Genomic DNA, 15,624 nt, shown 5'->3' on the forward strand with positions numbered 1-15,624 from the left:
AACTAGAGCTGTATCTCTAAGACCTAAAAGAATTTAGAAGTTGAAAGGACTATAATTCCTGGAAAAGTGACTACTAGCTTCTCCTTGCCTCTGACCCTTACACATAATATTCACTATACATAAAATATATGCTTTTGTGTCTCCTACTTTCCCACCCCACCCCATCCCTATCTAACTCTAAACTAGATTTTAGGTACAAAATATCATTTATTCAGGAAGACCATATCTGGTTTCCCAGTATAGATGTAGCATCACTATGTTATCATTAGTGATTCATAGTCTCTGAATTTTATTACACAGTATACTGTTGTAATTTTTAAAAATGCTGATCTCTCTTACTTGGGTGTAAGCTCCGTGAGGGCAGGGACTGTCTTGTTCATTGCAATATACCCAGTGTCTGGTACTTATGATTCATGAATACGTAAAGAATTAAGAGATCATATTCGCCATTACTCTTATTTAAGGGAGCCAGCGAAAACTAAATGGCACAGGGTGCGCATAAAGGTGTAATGGAGCCGACGCTACAGTCGTATCTGCAGTCTTCCACCCAGTGTTCTTTCTGCTCCAACGTGATGCCTCACTGGTATTGCACAGGGAAAGGGATGCGGCAAAGGACAAAGTCTTCCAGAGGAGTGAATGAGAAGTGTGAGAGATCAGTGCTGTTCTCGAGCACTCGACTTTTACAGCAAGGGGCCGGCGTGATGCGTGCATTAGGTGTATTTTCTAGCGTGCGTAGTAGTCAGCCCCCACCATCACCTTCAGACAGATTGCCCACCGTCTTCCTTTAATACTTAAATCTATTCCAGTTTACCTGAGAGTACAATCTTGTTGCTGTTGCTACTGTTTTTAGCAGAAATCACGTTTCTATAGACCTTTAGTGCAATTATTCAGAAGTTCTCCAATATTTATTCTTATAGCTCATTCAGTGCTGTTCTTTTATTCCACTCGAGAATAAAAAAATGTACCTTGAGATAAATAGTTCTGAAAAAAAACTCTGTTTTTCCCAGCTTGACTGAAACATAACTGATATATAACATCATGTAAGTTTAAGGTGTACAAGGTGATGATTTGATGCACGTTATATTGCAAAATGTTTACCAAATTAGGTTAGGTAAACATTTTTCACCTCACATATCAATAGGTATCATTTTGTTGCCATTATGGATGGTGAGAACATGAAAGCTCTATTCTCTTAGCAACTTTCAAGCATACAGTTAAGTATTGTTATATATCGTCACTGTGCTGTGCATTAGCTCCCCCAGAATTTATGGGAAGTTTGTGCTCTTTGACCAACATATTCCTGTTTCTGCCCCCTTCGCCCCTGGCAACCAGTGTTCTACTCTCTGTCTCTGTGAGTATTCAATGTATTTAGATTCCACATATAAATGACATCAAACAGTATTTGTCTTTCTCTGATGTATTTCATTGAGCATAATACCCTTAAGGTCCATCAGTGATGTCATAGATGGCAGTATTTCCTTCTTTTTTATAGCTGAGTTGTATTTTACTATAGATATCTATAGTAAAATATCTATATCTATAGATATAGATATCTATTATAACTATCTATATCTATATATGTGCCTATATAGATATAGATAGATATACAGATATAATTCACATCTTCCCGTCCTCTCCTTCTGGGACTCCAGTGGTATGTAGAATGTTTCTCTCAATGGTGTCCCATAAGTTCTCTAGGCTTCCTTCATTTCTTTTCATTATTTTTTCTTTTTGCTTTTCTTCATGGGGCAATTCACGGATCTCCGTTTCCTTGGGGCCACTGAAAGTGTACTGCGCTCCTTTGCTAGTCCCGTGTTTCCCAGATTCTTTGTGACCCTTTTAGCCTCGCACTGGTGTCTGTGCATCGGAAGAGGCACTCCTCTCTTCCAGACTTCTGTGCTGACTTCTGAAGGGAAATACCTTCTCGTGCGGGTGGCGGCACACTGGAGCCTGCCGTGAGCCAGGGTCGAGTGCTGTAGGGCACCAAGGGCAGTGGCATGTGGGGACTCCAGGTCTGGGGAGGCATGCTGCGTTGTTGGGTCAGGCCACCAGTGTTCACAGCATTGAAAATTGTGTGGTCCTTCCGGTGAGTCAGTGGGACAAAGGGTGCTTGAGCCCTCAGTAGTGCCTCCAGGCCCAGTGGCTGTGGACCAGGGCTGCTGGTGGTGGAGGTTGGCGCTGTGATGTGCACATGCTCAGGTGTGGGGACTGGCTGCAGCTGCCTGGCAAATGCTGGCAGGTACTGCGCATAGCATTCGGGGCCAGTGCCAGCAAGGGCCGGCGTCAGCCACAGGTGCGCTGGCAGCTAGGGGACCCCGGCTGTCGGCACACAATCTTGTGTTTCCGGGCCTTCCCGTGGTAGCCAGCAGCAGTGGAGTCCAGCGACAGGAGTCAGCTTGAAGGGGCCGCCATGGGGGTCACAGAGTCCTGGGTCATCGCCAGTGTGGATCCCCAGCTACGAGAGACGGGTGTGGGGATGGAGCAGGGAGGGACTCAGGTGGCTGGCTTCCATGAACATGAGTACTGTGGGGCAAAAACCAGGGAGATCTGCAGGAGGTCCAGGACAGCTGTGCTGGCCATTGGTTTCCTCAGTGGCAAAGTCTCCCTGGGTCCTCTGCAGAGCAGGTCGCTGGGAACCAGGTTGCTCCTGCTGTGTAGCTGACGTTGACAGCCCTTGTTCTTCTTCATGTTCTTTGCCTTCCCTATACATCTCAGCTTTGCTGGTCTGTGAAGGGGGTGAAACTGAAATGGATCCTTCTTGAGGTGCCCCCAAAGGCTGGGAAAGCTGGTCGCTCACCCCAGGCTCCCCTTCCTAGCAAGGGGATCTCTTTCAATCTGGGGAGTTCCTTCTTGGGTCTGAGCAGTGCCATCCTGAGGATGAGATGTGCAGACAGAAATGAAGCTGTTTTGCTTTTCTTTTGGTGTGGTTATTTCCAGGTTCTTTGGTTCCACCGTGCTGCTGACATTTCTTGAGTGGGTTCCTAAGCTCTTGCAGAGCTGGTTTATTTGTGGATAGCTGCCAAACTGTTGCTGTTTCTCAGGGATTGGAGGTTTGGGGCTCCTAATCTGCCATTTTGGTGACATCACCTAGCTTTTTCTTTTAAAACAGAATTCACATGTATGAAAATTTAGGCCACTTGAAATTTGGAAATAACTAGGAATTAATAAAAAGGAAATATGTGTTAAAATGTTGCAAGTTCGAAGTGAACAAAAATATTAGTTTTTCTATTAGGTGTGTCTGAAAAAGTCTTTCAAAAACACTCTGTGTTCGTAGAAATACTTAAAACAATTCAAAAAGAAGTAACACAAGTGAAAATACCAGTTAAGCAGAGTGGGAAGAAGCAAGGACAAATTTCAAGAGTTTAGAACAGTATATGAAAAACCCAAAGTTTTCATCTAAATACAGGAACAATGTGTAAATGTGCCAACATGTTCAGGGACTCTTCATATCTTACACATGCTTTTCTTTCCTCTGTTCCTTCCATTCACAGAAACCTTACATCGATGCTTCATCCCTTAGGGAGAATGCCATGTCACCATGAACAGAATTGCAGGAGGGAAGAGAAGTGGGATTTTGAGACCCCAACAAAGGGACTCACATAGCAGGAGAAGGGAAGAAATAAGAGCCTGATACTAAACGACTTCCTTTTTCAAACTGATAAAAATGTTCACACTTTTCTATTTCCTATTTTGACCTAGAAGTACTAAAAATAACTAAAGAAAAGCTACTCTGCTCATGAAGTTAATGTGACTGAAGGCAATCCAGCTCTTTTCTGGATTCTTAAAGAAATTCTTCCTAGGCGATATGATTTTCTCTTGGATGAACAAATCAGGCATGCCCAGCTGTCATATACAACATCTAAGTGGTGTGTATCGGTGTGGGGCACAGTGGACGGGAGTGGAAGGCAGGGCCGCCTGGAAGTGAGGACTCGAGTGCTCTTGACAAGACACGCTCTTGGTGAATTTTCCCATGTGCAGGTGTAAAGCATGATGTTACTCAGACCGAAAGATGATGAAATCAGCATCAAGCATTAAGTTCATGCCCTCCTTTACAGAAAAAAGAGGAGGGATAGGATGGGATGAATTATATGCCACGAGAAGATTGTGATCATACATGGTGCCTAAAAAATGCATATGAAGCAAGGTTGTTATTATATCCAACCTGAAGTGTACAATGGCAATGCTAACTAGTTGCTACACGCCTCACGTGTGTGTTCATTCTGAAAGAATTCAAGGAAAACTTACTATACCCAAGGCGTTATAAAAATCCTCATAGGAAAAACAAATATGCACCAAACAACAGTGACTGATGGCAGATTTGTGATCTATTAAGTACTCCCTGGTCCACATTATTTCCTCTCCAGAACTAGGACATGTACTTTGAAAGCGGCCTTTCTGTTTAGTTTATTTACACTCTCTCCTGCCCAGTTCCCATTCCAGTCAGCACACTTTTTAAGAAGCTAGGAACAGCTAAAAATGAAATGTACGGCTTTTTAGAAAGCAGAGAGAAGTAGCAGGCTGGGAATTAAAACATGCACCAAAAATTCAAAACTTTGTTTGTAGATGTATTGCCATGATCCTTTTGGTTGCAAAAGACAGAAACGCAAATAGATCTACTGTAGACAAGAGGGAGAATGGACTGGTCTGCTGAGTCCAAAGGAAGGGTTGAACCACTAAGAGCAGGGAAAATGGGATTGGCAGAACCTCGGGGGAGACTTGAACTATGACCTCAAAGGTGACAGTGCCATCTTTATCTCTTCTGGATTGGTTTCTCTCAGTGTGTTTTTCATGCTCACTTCCTTTATGTTGTGGAAAACATGAACATTGATTATTCTCATTTTAACATTCTATGGCTTGAACCACAAACTAATTACCAAGTTCAAAACGCAGAATAAGTTTGATCAGTTTCCTTCTAAACCAGTGACATGGGATGATCAAGGAAAAACATAGCAACTGTCACTGGCGCATCTTGGGTGGAGCTGAGGGAGACACACTTCCTCAAGGAAAACAGTCCCGATCCATTGGACCACTTGTTGCACATCAGTGCTCATTGTGTTAGTCAGTGCCGCTCGTAAGAAGATCCATATAATGAGTCCTTGTACTTTAAGGCCAGAGAAGGATTTCTCCCCCCAAAGCAGGTTGTTATTGGACAATGAAAATGACAGAGCCCGTCATACTTCCTATTTTTGCTATTGCTGCCAGAAAGTTTAGAATTAAATTAAAACATACAGTTCAGTAACCAGCTTACTTCAGGTTCATGGAAGTATTTTCCATTGTTTTCTATAACGTTTCTTACTTTTTTTCAATTATTATTATTTTTTACTGTCCTTTTCCTTGCCTTTTAAAAAATAAGTCCTTTGATTTTTTTGGAAGCAGATGAAGACCAATAAATAAACATGTAATCCAAAACATTGGTCTCATGGGGCCTACACTTGCTAATACAGTCCCCTCAAATGAATGCTATGGGCCATTTAGTATAATCTTAAAAGGACATGGAAAATTCCCTGTTAATAAAGAAAAGAAATAAGCCCAGTTCATGCATACAGGGAATAGATTTGTGGTTGCCAAAGGCAGGGTGTAGAGGTGGGTGAAATGGGTACAAATGGGGATGAAAAGGTACAAACTTCCAGTTACAAAGTAAGTAAGTCCTGGGGAATCTCATGTACAGCATGGTGACTATAGTTAATACTGTAGTGTATTTATATTCGAAAGTTGCTAAGAGAGTAGATGTTAAAAGTTCTCAAAACAAGAAAAAAAATTCATAACTATGTGTGGTTAAGGATGTTAACTAGACTTATTGTGGTGATCATTTCACAATATATATAAATATCAAATCATTACCTTGTATACCTGAAACTAGTATGATGTTACGTGTCAATTACACTTCGATAAAACAATTAATTAATTGAAGAACATTGTTGGTTGGGTAGATAAATTTGAATAATTCTAACTGTTTTGATTTGGAAGTTTCAAGCATTTTACTATTTTTAATTACTGACTCTTTTGCGCTTACTCTTCCACTACTAGGCCTTCCTGAAATCCCCTCACTTATTCCAAATGAATAATCACTATTTTTGAAGAAGCGTAGATATCATCCCTCTAATTGTGGTATTGGGAGGCGCTTACATATACCAGCAATTCTCTTCCAACAGAAGAGGACAAACAGTTTGCCCTATAGGAGAGGACTCTGTGCTTTGGCTGTCGAGGAAACAGTAGTGACAGCGGAGGACAGCCAAAGGAGGGAAAAGCAGTAAAAGCAGGAGCGGACAGTGTCCTGGTACATGCTGGTCCTTCACATCATGTGCTTACTTTTATTGGTTGACTTCCCCTTGTAAATGACTGGAAAGATATACTGCTTCCTGCTTTCCAATAGTCATGATAAAAAACATTCCTTGCAAATCTCAGCTGGTGGAACTGTATAACGATGAATGGAATGAAGTTAGTAGATTTTAAACAGGAGGTAAATATCTTCCAATGCAAAATTTTCCCTTTTTAACAGTGTCAGTAATTTGTGGTTTCCTTTGTTGAGATACACAAAGAAAATTGTGTAACAGAAAATATTAGACACCCTCTGGCTTGTGATGAGTGACTAGGTTTTCTCATAATTTACTAGACCTTAGGTTTTTGCCTCCACAAAAATGCCATTAGACCCAAAGAATGAAAGAAAGTTTCTCTGTAACATGGATAAAATATTATTTGGGTTTGTAACATAGCTATCCATACAAATCTCCACTAATTCTTGATGATAAATTTTTCAGTGAAGCCTTTGGGGCAGCCACGTGAAAGTTAGCTCTGTGGTTTGGAGCTAACTTTTCTTGGGGGGAGGATCATTATTTTATGATATCACTGAGGGAGATTGCATAGAATGAGTAGAGAAGAGCGTCCAGAATAGCACCCTAAGGATGAACAACATGGAACACCCACAAATAAAAAGCAAAGGAGACCAAGAACAGCGACCAGCTAGTTGGAAGAAACATTTGAAGAGAGTAGTATCAAAAAACCAAAGCGTGTCAGGCACTTTATGTGAAGGAGTCAGAAGAGGACACTATCAAATGCACCAGAGAGATCAAGAACCATAAGAAATGAAATGTGTAAATGTGGCATCTTAGACTATCTAAAATACAAAGCACCATTTTCCCCACAAAATTACGTTATAATCTAGTATAGTGTGTTACAATTATATTAGATAATAAATTTAAATTAACAGACAACATACTCTGAAACACATTAGTGGAAAGTAGTTTAGTGATTGTAGCCTAAACATCCCCAGTTGACTTCATCCAGTGAGTTGAGAAATTGCAAAAGTTGAATTTTCTGTTTCAAGGAAACCTTGATACTAACAAAGGCTGAGAGGAAATTCAAAGTAAGACAATACTGAGACTTCAGTTAAGTAAAGGAAATGGGGAACCTAAATTGTACAGTACCTGCTACCCGCTCTTTACCTGACTGAGGTCTTCCACCCCTACACACGCACACTCGCAGGCACATCCCGCATGGTCAAGATCACTGACAGGATGCATTAGGGGCACAGGTAGGGGTGGAACTGAGGTGGCCAAATTAGTTAACCAAGATCACTACGTTGTCAAGGAAGTGCTAAGTAGCTTTCCATATTCCCCTTCCTATGTTAACTGGGTCATTTAGCTATAAGTTACTAGACCATGAGAAGCCACATCCAGAGCTGACTCAAAAGGTGTATATATTACTCAGTATCTTGGCTTAGAAAGAATGCCAAAAAGATAAGAGAAGTGTTGCATTTCTTATTGTAAATAGGATAATTTCTGATATTAGGTAGGAATATTTTTGGAAGGGTATATATGGAAAAAAATGGGCATGTCAAAGCATCCTTCTTTGGGAGACTTACCTATCGCCTTCCCAAGAGTCCTGATGGGCCCTAGGACCAGGCATATAATCTATGCTGGACCATTCACAGAATCCCCAAACTCTATCAACAGCTGGCTCAGAGAGGATTATGTGATCTAAGCAGAGATAAACCAGTATTTTTTCCTAGGATTATCAAATAGAATTGAGAAGGAAAAAAAGAGAAAAAAAAAAGCAAGAGAGAGTGAGAAGGGAGTAGGAGAGGTAGAGGGAGGGAGGGAGAGAGAGAGAGACAATAAGAGAGAATCTGTGTGCTGAACTTGGTAACTAGGAACGTGGGTCCCGGGCTGCCAACAGCTATCTACATGCATATGAAAATAAGCCATAGAGAAAAAGCAGAGTAGAGAGACTGAGAGAAAGAGACAGACCTGACAATATTATTTTAGTTCCTGGATTTCACTGGGCCTGAAGATTCTCCACTAGACCTCTCAGTGTGGTTAAGCCAGTGAATTCTCAAACTAGTTTGACTTGACTTTCTGATACTTGTGTGTAGGAATTTTTAATGTGACCATGCAAATCAAATCAGACACAGATAACAAGCACTGGAAAAAGACAACATAGTCCTACAGAAAATGTAGGAATTTCAGCTCAATATCAGGAAATGTTGGGTAAATTATGTCTGCCCTAATACATGAGCAGAAACCTGCAATTATGCCCCAGGCTCTTAGCTACATGTAATGAAAGGAAATATACATTCATTTGAAATTAATCATTTACATTTCGAGCAGTTAAACAGTGGAACCATCTGCTATTCATGGGTCCAGGAGTTATTCTTTGTAATGCTCAAATGTCATAAGGATATAAATAATATAAAATGACAAAACTCACTTGTTCAAACAAGGATTAAACTATAAATATATGTGTGCATGAGCTAGCTGTATACACATTTACGACAAACACTGGAAAATAAAAAAAAGCATATTCAATTTTAAAATACATCTTCTCTGTATTTGTCAGAAAAGCTTAATCCAAAATCAAGTGTGATCATTATAAATCTCTATTAAAACTTCTGAGAGCTTTCTAAGCCATGACCCAGATGAAGGCTCATCAGTCTCTTCAGTGACCCAACAAGCAGGGGAGGCATGAGGAATTTCTTCGTGCCTTGAATAATTCAAAGGTAAAGGAAGGCCCTGCAGGCAGAATGGACCTCATATATGGAAGTGCTTACTTCTACTTCTATATTGTTTCACCACCTGCCAGTAGAAACACACACACACACACACACACACACACACACACAATTTTCTTCTGTTGTTTCTCCCCTAGGATGTCTAGAAAAGACCGCAAAGCTCATTTCCACAAAATAAATAAAAAAGGTTTTGTTTCTTGACTCCTCGTTCCATAAATCCCAATTTCTGTGCCCCAATTAAGGCTGTCATCCAAAGGCCTCGAACTCTTGAAAATCTAAATTATTCTATCTTCCTAGAACATAACTCTGACTCTAGGGTTTATGTGTAATGTAGTCAATAAACACAAGGTATACTGGTTTCTCAGGGGGGAAAATACCTGTAGGCAACTTTAGCAAAGGTAATTACTGTGTCTGTCTTTATGTAGCTCTTTGAGGAAAAAACACCTATTGGGCCTTTGTCATTGGAAGAGGTATGCTTTTTCTTTAAGATGTCATACTTATCAGTGATCACTTTAAATTTCTTCTAACTGATCAAATTCTTATTATGCTTGAACTACCAGGAAGCTGAAAGCCAGATTTATAGCACCTTATATTAAGCCCTGTGTACCTCTTTGTACAGTAACAGTTAACGGTTTGAATTGTATTCACCTGAAATTCATATGTTGAAGTCCTAACCTTAGGACCTCAGCATGTCACTGTAGTTGGAGACAGGGCCTTTAAAGAGGTATTTAAGGTAAATGAGCACCTAAGGTAAATGGTTGGTTCTTAATCCAATACAACTGACATACTGACAAGAAGAGGAGATTGGGACACATACACACACAGAGGGAAGACCATGTGAGGATACAGGGAGAAGATGCCATCTACAAGCCAAAGAGAGAGACCTCAGAAGAAACCAACCCTGCTGACAGCTTGGTCCTGGACTTCCAGCCTCCAGAACTGTGAGAAAATTAATTTCTGTTGTTGAAGCCTCCAGTCTGTGGTACTTCGTTAACAGCAGCCCTAGCAAATGAATGAACCAAACTTTCACAACAGTTTCATAATTTCCCCACTCAATTTTTCTGTTTCCAGAGATGCTTATTTTAATCTTCATTATTGTAGAAACCCTCATAATGTTCTTCCTCAACTTTCTGAAGTGAACCGATTTTGTTCCCCGTACCTCAGTGTGTTGACGTTTGAGATTGTTCACCAGCAGCCTTAAATTCTTGAGTCATCTTAGACTCACATTTTACTGTTGGTATTTGGTGTGTCTTTAGCTGACACATTGTCTGGCATCCTAGAAGTACCAACACCACCTCCCACTTGGGTTTCTGTTGAAACAGAAAACTAATCTTGATGCTTAGTTTGCCCAGCGTACAATGAAGGTCAAGCTTCCACAGCTGTGAAACAAAGAAGTGAGCTCTTGGTGTTGCTAAGGAAGGTGAGTCCTAAGAAATGATCTTCCTGAATCTTTGGGACAAAATTTTTTAAAGAAAGAAATAAATGATCAATTGTCAGTGATAACCTGAAAACGGTTGACCAAAATAGTTCTTGCACTTACAGCTGGGAAATCTACATCACCCATGCTCTTCACTTCAAGATGGTTATCCTCATTCCAAGTCACCAGTCATCCATTTTCAGTGTTATCTGGAGCAGCTGCACAGAGGTCAGGATGAAAACCAGAGAAACGCATGCTTTTTCCATCTGCTTTTCACCTCAAATGGATGATTCCTGTATCCCCTGGATACCTGACAAAATATATATATATTTTTCTCATATCTTTGTAATATGTTGAAATGAAGAGTTAGAAGATGTAGATAAAGAGTGAGAGGAGGAGGAAGGAAAAATGGAATAAATGAGCGAAGAAAGGAAAGAATTAAGACAACATGATTTAAAATAAAAATGCCATTAGGCCTTCGATATAAGAAAATGCCTTCAACCATTCAACCTCAATTGATGTATTCCATCTCAAAGAAAATATGATTAAATATATGCAATATTAATTATTCTGGGTTGGTTTATAATATGAAATCTTCAACAAATATGTTCAATAACTAATTCCTCCTGGGTCATGCTATATGTCTGTCCGTCTCTGAAATGAAACAGCTGGCAATTCCTCAGTTCCCCATAACTACAGGGCCAGCTCTGAGGATTCCAGAGAAAGTGACAGGGAGCATCTTCCTGTCCTTGTGGGTAGGATTTTTTGGGTTTGGGGGGAAAATTTGGGTTTAAATATCTAAAATGCTTAGTATCCTCAAAGCCATTAACTTGACACCTACCAGTAAAAGAAACTAAATAATACTAATCAGTGCCCAGCAGTTCAAGTTGAATCATGATTTCAACGATCCTGCTCTCCACATAGATGAAACACTGTGTCGTCATATCACTCTCCCCATAGCCCTGATAGCAGAACTGTAATACAGAGATGTTGCTGCACATTGGCCTGCCCTTTAAGGGTGGGAAAATTTATTTATGTCTACTCATTCTTTAAAAAACACACACACACATTCCTTCTAATATGTGTAAATCTTTGTAAGAGTTATGAGAACAAGGAAATGAGTAAGCCCTGGCCTTGCCCTTAAGGATATCACCCTGTGCAGGAGGAGTGAGATGGGAAAGAGACCAAAACTCCTTAGTATTTACTATAAACCAAACACTGTGCTGAGCCCTGGGGTCAAATATAACTCCCAAGTTCATGGAGACTGAATCCCGCAAGGAAAGAAAGTAATTACTTACATTTGCATATAGCTGTGACAAATGCATGAATAAGAAGTACACAGTGTTACGAGATTCTGTATCAGGGTCATCAAACTATAGCTATGGACCAAATCCAGCCAACTGCCTATTTTTGTACAGCCCACAAGCTAAGAATGGATTTAAAAATTTTAAATGGTTTCATTTTAAATGGTTATTATACAGGTACCCATATAATATCCTTGATTTTGCCTATTGGGCCACAAAGTCTAAAATATTTTCTATTTGGTTCTTTACAGGAAAAATTTGTAGACTCCTGTTCTATACCAGAGAAGTTTGACCAAGTTGGGATGATAAATATAAACCAACTAAAATTTACAAATGTCTGTGAAATAAAACAGTTAAATATATATTTTATATGAGTCATTTCATAGAAAAATATATACATATATACTCAGAATTAATCTGAAAATAGATTACATAAAGTTATATTGTATATGCAACAGAGCAGAGGATCATGTAGTATATAGGGTCAGGTGACACGGGGTTTTGGATATTAGGCTTTTCTCTATGTATCTATTGCAGGGACAATTTTTATGGAAAAAGAATTTTCCATAGTTAGAAAATGTCTCTGGTGGTCTCAAGGGTAGGTTAGAAAGTGAACTGGGACAAAGTTTACTTTGAAAAAAGGATTGACATCATAGAAGGAAAAAAAAATATTTTTCTACTTTCTTTTTAGAGAATCAAAAAAATTCACACTATTCTTGAAGGTTGGAATGGGAGATGAGGAGATTTTTGGATAGTTCCCATCAAAATATAATACGTGATGACAGCAAGAGTGGTTGAGTGCAAGAATGGGGGACTCTAGCTTGGCATAGAATAAGATTTTTTGCTTTCTACATATGTCTCCTGATTCAAAATTATAAAATTTAAAATTTTCTCAGTGTGAGTAGAATCAGGGTATCAGGACTGTAAATCACTCAGTAAGGAAAAACAAAGAGAACTATTGTGATATCAGTGAGGACATTCAGAGCAAACCTAAACTTTTCAAGCCAGCTCTGAACAAGTAAGGACTGTTACCTTTGAAACCCTGATCTGTTCAATGGTATTAACTTCAGCTTCTTGAATCACTAGGTTTAAGGAGATCCTTCTCAATGTTTTCACTGCTCCAAAGAAAAAATCGGACACTACCTTTATGGGTAGGAAATAACTTGTGAATCGGTATCACTGAGGTCACTGAGGTAGTTGATGCCACAGGCATAGCTATAAATACGTAATGTCTATCTAAAATGTGTAAAAAGAAAAGCAACTCTTTTTTAGGATGATGAAAACAGAACAAGAATGACAATAACAACAGTGCAAATGAAGAATTCCTTTGTTTCAAAAGGCTCTATTTCCCAGAAGAAATTAAGTAAAAAACCAATTTTAGCATAGTTGATATCATGAATAACAATTGTTATTAAATATAGTTTTACTTGTTTTATTCACAGTTACTCACTTTCATTGTAGACTTTGCCAACTTTTCAGTATGCACAAGGTTTATATTGCAGCCTCTTCTTTCTCAGGCCCTGAGGAGGAAACTTAGCTCATCTCTGTAAACGAAGGAAGGCAAAGACAACTTTAGCCTCAGAATCTTAGCAATATATGTAGTGAAAAGGGTGATAAATAAGTGGATTGAAAGGATGTTCAAAAGCATTGTAAAAAAAGTAACATGTAACTAAACATATAGTAATGATGGGGTGACCTTAAAAGCTATTGTACTAATAATAACTTCCAAAATAGTTGCAAATTGTGATGCTTCTAGAGATTAAAAAACAAGTAGTACATTTCCTTTTAGGAAAAAGTTCAGTGGAACACTGTTTTTGTTTTTGTTTTTTTTAAGAGACCATTAAGAATATTTTGTACTGCATTATAATGAATTATAATAAATACTGCATTATAATAAATCCCTCAGTAAATATTAGTATATTTTAACAAAATAAATAGAAGAATGAATGAAATGTAGCCTAGTACCAGCCAGTACATAGGAATTTATGGCCTAATTTTTCATTTTAATTTTTATTCTAACTTTACCTTAACTTTTTTTCTATTCTGATTGTTTTGAAGTTATAATTTACTCTCTTGACTATTTTTAAACTACTTGTCAGCCCTTTATAATCCTTGTTTGGAAAAAAGGGGTATAAATTATCAAATAAGCAGATAGTACTTAACATTTAGAATACTGTGAGGGAAAGAGGAAAGAAGAGTCCTGTAATACTTAGCATGAATTTTTTTCCTCATGTGATTTGTATGGCCATTGCTAGATTAGTAATGATTATACATATTCTAATAGTCAAAATGTCCAAGTTCAACTTAGGAACCCATAAGCCAAGCACCTATGAGTACTGTATCCATCTCTAGACTGATGTGTCTGTCGTTTTCTTCCTGTTGCAAATATCATGCTGCCCAATAAGATTGAGAAAATAACCCAGTGAATAGCATTCAAATGTTTGTAGAGTTTAAAATCATTGCAGATAGACTGTAGGTGTGAACTGAAGTTAATATAAGTGAGCAGGTCTGGACTTCAAGATTGACTGCCTCACTGGGGCAGACTCTATCACGTTTATACAGTTTGATATAATACAGGTAATAAGGAAAGTAGTTTTTAAAAGCCTGTTAAGTATTTCTAGTTCACTTGCTACAATATAGGATCTAAAAATAAGAAGCACAGCATTTACTACTTATGAATCCTTCCACCGTTCACTGGATTTTTAGATTATACTTCTCAATATCATCTCTACAGAAAAGGTAAAATATGGCACTGCTTATTGTAAATAAATTAACACACACATATATACATAATAAAAAAGTCCCACAAATCGTATGCCTAATCTCAGTAGGCTGATAAAATGAGAAAATATACATAAAACAACAGATTTTACGTTGATATGATTGTAGGAAAACCTTCCAAGTTGTGTGCTGGTTGATCAAACATAAGAATTTAAAGTGAGGTTGCTTTAGTTTTTGTTGTTTGTTCATCTGACTGAACGTGTTGCTTGTCAAGTGTGGTGGTTAATTTCATGTATCACCTTGACTGGATTATAGGGTACCCAGATATTCGGCTAAACATTATTTCTGGGTCTGTCTGTGAGGATGTTTCCAGATGAGATTAGCATTTTAATTGGTAGACTGAGTAAAGCAGAGCGCCTTCCCTCATGTGGGTGGACACCATCTGGTCCATTGAGGGCTTGAATAGAACAGAAAAGCAGAGGAAGAGAGAATTTGCTCTCTATGCTGGCCTGCGTGAACTGGAACATTGGTTTTCTTCTGCCCTCAGACTGGGAATGACACCCTTAGCTCCCCTGGTTCTCAGGTCTTCACACTCAGACTGAAGTACCGCTGGCTCTCCTGGGTCTCCAGTCTACAGATGGTAAATCATGGGACTTCTCAGCTTCCATAATCATGTGAGCCAGTCCATTGTAAGAGATATCTATTTATCTGTCTATCTGTCTACCTACCTATCTAGCTCTGTTTCTCCGGAGTTAGGAAATTGGAAAAGTAGAGGTTTTTGTTGACTGTGTGGATGGAAATTCTCTAAAAAATATGTGGGCCGCTCTCTGATAGAAATGGAACAAGAGTTGAATCCTGGGTAGCTGTTTCCCTATTACTGGAAGAACAAAGACTGTTTCTAGTCATGGAGGGCTGCTATTTATAAATCTTGTTTTTATATTTTTTGATGTTTTCTAGTTTATTCTTTTAAAAAGATGATGCTAAGGGGACAAGCTGGAACACCCTAAGGCAGGAAAATTCCTTGGTGAGATTTTTAAAATTCCACAGAAATATTAATCTGCCATTGTTTTGCTTGGGACTCTAGAAAACTTTATTGTTTTCTGTTTTTGCTCTCAGTTCTGTAGGACATTTAATTTTTAAAACATGGTTCATTCAGAAGCTAGTAAGTAACAAGA

Source organism: Balaenoptera musculus, chromosome 2 (assembly GCF_009873245.2).
Source record: "Balaenoptera musculus isolate JJ_BM4_2016_0621 chromosome 2, mBalMus1.pri.v3, whole genome shotgun sequence".
In the NCBI taxonomy this organism is placed as follows: domain Eukaryota; kingdom Metazoa; phylum Chordata; class Mammalia; order Artiodactyla; family Balaenopteridae; genus Balaenoptera; species Balaenoptera musculus.